Consider the following 6,976-nt stretch of genomic DNA (forward strand, 5'->3'; position numbering starts at 1 on the left):
ATTCCAATGGGCCCCACAAAATCCCTTTGACCCATCTCTGACTGTTTTGTTAGTCATTTTTCTGAAATCAAATCTCAAAGTTGTCCTATCATATCTAGTTGAAAGAGGGATAATGTCAAATCAAATCCTTCTTTTTCCAACTAATCCCTTGATTCAAGGAACCTTCTTTTCAAATCCTTGGGAAACCGCCCTGGTTAATAACCGCACATAATGACTATTAACCACCCCCATTATCTCTCTCCAATCAACATTTAATGCTTCCTTAACCTCTCTCCACTCTCCACCTTCGGCCAACCCTTCTTCTTCCACCCCCATTATCTTTCTTCACATAATGAAAAAGAAAACTGCATCAAGAAAAAGTGGAAGAATCAGTCTCTCTCAAAAACCGTTCTCTCCACAAACACACACACATATTCACATTCACTCCACATCTTCTTCCTCTCCCTCCCAATCTGCCAAACAAACACCAACCATGAGAAAGAAGATTGCTCACAAGAGTTCTGGCCGTGGCAAAAACAAGGAGACCAGTATTGAAGAAGAATCATCTCAAACCTCACCCGTTCCTTCCCCTCCGCCGCGTTCACCAAAGAAGGCTACACCACACACTTCAGGCAAAAGCTCTCAGAAGCCCAAAGGTTTCGTGTTGCATGAAACCAGGGAACCAGCAAATCTTGAGTTACTAGAATTCAAGAACAAGTTTCACAAGCCACACTCTCACTATGATCCATCCAGATTCTTGACTTGTGCATTCTATGAATTCCATCAAGAAGTTTTGGAAAAGAGGCATATCTGTCCCTCATACTTGGTGAATCTTGATCAACTGGCAGCCAAAAGAATTATCTTGCAACCTCTGTTTGACAACATCAAATGGTCTCCACTGCTTCACACTCACAAAATGGTATATCCAAAATTGGTTAGGCAATTTTATGCGAATCTCAGACTGATTGATGGTAGTCTTCACTCCTATGTGAAATGTGTGCATCTCTCTCTGAATACTGAAACCATCAGTGCTGCTCTTGGCTACACTGATGAAGGACCGAGGGTATACATGAGTGACAAATGGGATGATCATGTTGGGCTTACTTACAAACAAGTTCTCTCTCATATCTGTGCAAACATGTCTGGATTAGATGGCACTGTTCCTACTCACAAAGCTCTTGGACCAACCAATTCATTGCTGCATCGCATCATTACCCACATTTTAACTTCACAAAGTGGTTCTCACAATAGGGTAACCGTATCTGATTCTTTAATAATTTTTGCCCTTGTTACTTCTTCTCCTATTTCATTTGCTTATCTTATGATTAGACACATGTGAGAGTCTGTAAGAAGTACCAAAAAGGCTAATTTACCTTATGGAATGTTTCTCACATGTATTTTTGAGTACTATAAGGTAGATTTAACAAATGAAACTGTGGAGAACAAATTCTCTATGATCAAAGGCGGTGGTGCTGTCAAAGGAACAAAGAGTAAGAAATCAATGCCAATGGACAGCGACCTTGAAAGTCAGTTTGAATCCTCCAAAGCAACCGAGTCAACAAGGGAAATCCTCACCAAATTCTCTAATATGTCCACATTCATGATTCAATTTCATAGGGCTGCTCGAAAGCTAGCCTGTGAAAATGAACGAGCTTGGGGGAGATGTAAAGAAAGAGTGGGTATGATGCTGGAAAACTTGGAAAAAGATCTGGGAGCTGGCAGTGAAAAAGATGTTGCAGACTCTGATCTCAATTTGTCTGATGATTAATGACTATTTTCTTTTATTTGATATTGGCTTCATTAGGCTCAATCTGTTTTTTTGTAAGAGCATGACTTGATACTCACTGCTCTAGGAAAATCTCTAGGATACTGTGATATACTTTTGGTATTTTATCTTGAATATTGTGCTATGTTAATCATGTTTTGTGCAGGTGCTCCTTTAATGACAAAAGAGGGAGCAAATTTAGGTTCCAAAATTGAAATTGGAACAAATAAAAACAGGGGATGAGAACAGGGTTGAAATTTTCAAATTGAAAATTCATGATCACCCTTGTTCAAAAAATGCATGCTGTTATTGCATTTGTTTTACTATGATCATTGCTGATTGAACTGCATTTGGCATTTGGTTTATAATGATGTTTAATTTATTTTGATGCCTGGCTGTTGATTCATCATTGATAAACTTGTTGGTTTGAAAATTTATTTTTGGCAGTTCCTTTAAATTGTATAAAGTATCAAAAACTGCCTTAATTTGTTCCACAAATATTTTTCATCATGTTGTTCTGCTCTGATATATTAAATAGGAAAATGTTTGGATAGTTTGATGTATGTAACTTTTGAGCAGAAAATCAGTTTATGATATCAAATGAGTTTTGATTATCAATTTAAAAAAAACTGCTCATAAATCAAGCATTTAGCATCATAAAACGTGCTAAATAACATTGTTACTTGTAGCTTGATTTAAATGTCACAGGTTTGGTGCTTTCCTTGGTAAAATAGCATACATCAAGGGGGAGGCAAGTGATAATTTGAAAGAGGGAGAAATTCAATCTTCAAAGGGAGTACTCGTACTTGACGAATGGATTTTTGACGGTTTAGAATTTCACTAATGAAATCTCGTTGTAAAGTATAGTTTCTAAACCAAACAATAATCCTTTCATACAAAAAGTTGTTTGTCACTAGTACAAACCCCTAAAATTTATAAACCGAAGTATTGGACCCCGGGTCGTTCTCCCTAGGAATTACAATAAAGTGTCTTGTTATTGGTTTGAGTTGTTTTGGGGTTTTGATAAGAGGCATGAAAGTAAATGGCAATGAAAGTAAACTAATAACTATAAAAGGCTCTTGGCAAGGTATGAAAATTAGAAGTCCTATCCTAGTTATCCTTCTCAATTGTGATGAGAATTGTTCATTGCTACCACTTAGTTAACCCTTACTAGATAAAGGAAAGTCAAGTGGATGAATTGACTTGAGCCACAAGTTCTAGCCAACTCCCAAGGAAAGACTAGCTTTAGTGCACTCCAAACCAATTAGCAATCTCTCCAATTATCAATCAACAAAGGAATTAGATAACTCAAGTGTCACTAATTACTCTACCTAGGCCAAGAGGAACAAAATCTACACTAAATCTAGAAGAGGCATTTCAACAAACACATAGAGTGCAATACAAGTAAACAACATAAATTGCAAGAATTAAAGAGAGATCTAACTATAAAGGCAAGAGATCAATAATAGAAAAGCAAAGAAGAACAATTATTATGAATTACCTCTTATTGAATTGAAAGAAAATGGAAGAATGTAGAAGGAACAATACTAGATCTACAACAAAATATAAGAACAACATAAAGGAAATTACAACAAAAGAGTAGAAGAAGATGAATGTAGCAACAAAGAATTGAAAGGTAGAAGTAGAAGAAAGCAAAGATTAAAACCTAGATCTAAGAACTAAACCTAATCCTAATCCTAATTCTAGAGAGAAGTGAGAGCTTCTCTCTCTAGAAACTAACTCTAACTACTAAACTGAACTAATGGTTAAAAATTTAGTTGATTCCTCTTCAATCCTTGGCTTAAATAGCATCATAAATGAGTTGGATTGGGCCCACAAGGCTTCTAAAATTGCTGGCCACGTTTTGCTTTAAGTGGACTAGGTGGCAGCAACGGCGCGTGCGCGTACTATGCGCGTGCGCGCCACCATACGTGTGGGAACTATAGTAAATCTTATATCGTTTCGAAGCCCCGGATGTTAGCTTTCTAACCCAACTGGAACCGCATCATTTGGACCTCTGTAGCTCAAGTTATGGTCGTTTAAGTGCGAAGAGGTCGGGTTGACAGCTTTTCGGTTCTTTCATTTCTTCATGAGTTCTCCAACTTTTCATGCTTCTTTCTTTATTCCCTTGATCCAATCTTTGCCTTCTAAATCTGAAATCACTTAGCAAACATATCAAGGCATCTAATGGAATCAAGGAGAATTAAATTTAGCTATTTTAAGACCTAAAAAGCATGTTTTCACTCTTAAGCACAATTAAAGGAGAATATACAAAACCATGCTATTTCATTGAATAAATGTGGGTAAAAGGTGATAAAATCCCCTAAATTAAATACAAGATAAATCGTCAAATTGGGGTTTGTCAACCTCCCCACACTTAAACCAAGCATGTCCTCATGCTTAAGCCAAGAGAAAGCAAAGGGCATCAACATTTATTCAATGTAACCTATCTATATGCATCCTATCTACATGAATGCAACTAGATGCAAAATGGTTGTACCTACTTGGTTAAAAATAAATCAATCCTCCAAGTCATACATGCACAAGTAGGGTCAAGATCATATAACGATTCATGAATCCTACCAATTCAAATATAAAAATTGAAGTTCAAATAGACTTGCAAGAAGAACGCTCGTGAAAGTCGGGAATCAAGGAATTGAGCATCGAACCCTCACCGGAAGTATTTGCACTCTAGTCACTCGGTGTTTGGGGTTGATTCACTCAATTCTCCCCTAATCATGCTTCCCAAGATTTGTTTTTCATCTAACAATCAACAATTATTCAATGCACGCATACAATTATCATGAGGTCTTTTCCTTAGGTTGTAATGGGGCTAGGGTTAAGGTAGGATCATATTTGGCTAGTGGACTTAGGATTTGAATCTTTGATTAACTGAAACTTTCCCACCTAACCTATATAATGACCTATGCAATTAAGTACTAATCTAACTACCCATTCCTCACTTTTTCACATACTCATGCATTTTCTTTTCATTTCACAACACTTATGCATTGATTCTTATTGAGCTTCACTTTGGGGCATTTTGTCCCCTTTATTGCTCTTCTTTTTTTTCTTTCTTTTTCTGTATACATTTTTTTCTTTTCTTTTCTTTTTTTCTTTTTCACTTTTATTTCTTTTTTTATTTTCATTTTTTTTTTCTTTTTCTTTCAAACTATACACAAGAACATCAATGCATAAGGTCTATACATTTAATCAATACATGAGTATGTACCAATTTTCCAATATAAAAATACAAAACACAAACACCCTTTTATCCCAACCAATGTCCCAAAGTTTTCCCACTCTTGGATGACACTCACACTCACTAGCCTAAGCCAATCAAAGATCCAAATAAAGGACATTCATTATTTTCCGCTTTAAGGCTTGTAATGTGCTAAAATAAGAATACGTGGGTTAAGCGTAGGCTCAAAGTTGGCTAACAAAGGAAGATAAAAGGTAAGGCCATTTGGGTAAGTGAGCTAATGAAATGATGGCCTCAATCATATAAATGCATGAATACAAGGAATAATGGGACATATAGATTCAAACAAATCAAAGATTACAATCATAGAAAGAGAACAATTACACGCAAGAAGGAAAATAAGTGGTTATAAGATGTAACCACATCATTAGGCTCAAATCTCACTTGCTTGTGTTCTTAGCTCAAAAGCCATGTTCCAAAATACATTCTTTCAAGCAAGTTCAACAGAAATTTTTCTTTTTCAAATTGGTAGGTTGCCCTAAAATGGTTTCTTGGGAAAGAAATCATTACTCTAACCAAGTAGTCCTAATAAGAAGAAGGTAGTAAAATATGTACGAATTCTAACTAACATGCAACCTATCATGCAATGCAATAACTAATCTAACAAAGAAAACTAAGAATTGGTGTTGAAAAGGAAATTGTTACCCATGGAGATCGGTCGAACGACCTCCCCACACTTGAAGATTGCACCGTCCTCGGTGCATACAAAGAAGAGCAAGGTGGACGGGTTGCTACAATTGATGAGCTCCTTCAAAAGGTTGTGCGGATGACTTGTTTGTTGCCCCCTTTGAAAGCTTTTCCTTTCTCCCTCCTTGGTGGCCAACCTAAAAGGATAGAAAAGGAAAGGAATATTAGGCCTATAACAAAGATATCGAAGCAAATAGAACATAGGCGGGGGCTAATGCCAAATAAGAGTATGATTCCCTACTACATGTTAGCTAGGCATGTGAGTGAGAAAACAATGTAAGCTAGGGCATATCATTAAGCTCGATGCAAGAGTAAAGTTAAAGCATGAAGAGTGTATTGAGCATCAAGTTCAAATGAGAAGAAGTGGGTCATGAAAGATAATATGAGGTCATATCAATGCACAAAGACACAAGAGTCATTCAAGATGAAGCATTGATTTAAAAGTTTCATCACCCAACAATATCAAACAAGTCAAGAAGCACCAAAATAATGTAAGAATTTCTCAAGAATTGAGTGTAAGAATCCAACACCATTATTGAAATGACACTTAGAAAAAAAACTGAAAACATGCTATAGAAACAAAATGAAAATGGAAAGAGTAGAAGTATGCGAATGCAGTGAACAAAAGAAAATGGAAGATGAGAAAAAAACTCTTTTTTTTTTTTACCGACGCGTGCGCATCATGCGTGCTTATGCGTCGATGTGCATATTGGTTGAAGGGCGCGTACGCGCCAGGTGCGCGCACGCGTGCATCGAGTTAGGCCGGAGGCATAATGTCGGCCTAAGTCTGGCACAACTCTCGGGTAAAAGTACCAGGAGTGTGGATCGTGCAATCGACGCGCGCGCGCACAGTGTGCGTGCGCGTGCATTGCCAATTTAAGATCATGTGCGCGTACGCGCCAGGTGCGCGCACGCGTGCATAGACTTGTGCCTTAGGCCCAATGTTCGCACAGCGCAGGCCTAACTCTCGGGTTTTTGGCTGGGGTAGAATTTTTGCATCCACGCGTACGCGTACAATGCGCGTCCGCGTGGATGGTCGGAAAATGCTCAGGTGCGCGTACGCGTTAGGTGCGCGCACGCGTGGATGGTGTTCTATTTTTCAAAAAATATTTTTCTAAGTTCTTACACCAATCCAAGCCTTTCAATCCTCCAAACAGCTACCAAAACGCCCTAGAACCTTATTCAACATACTATACTACTAACTAAACTTGATAAAACAATAAAAACAAGAAATTAAACTAATTCTACCAATATGTACAAAAGATAAAAATGAAAATGAGAAT

The sequence above is a fragment of the Arachis stenosperma genome, chromosome 3 (genome assembly GCF_014773155.1).
Source record: "Arachis stenosperma cultivar V10309 chromosome 3, arast.V10309.gnm1.PFL2, whole genome shotgun sequence".
Lineage (NCBI taxonomy): Eukaryota > Viridiplantae > Streptophyta > Magnoliopsida > Fabales > Fabaceae > Arachis > Arachis stenosperma.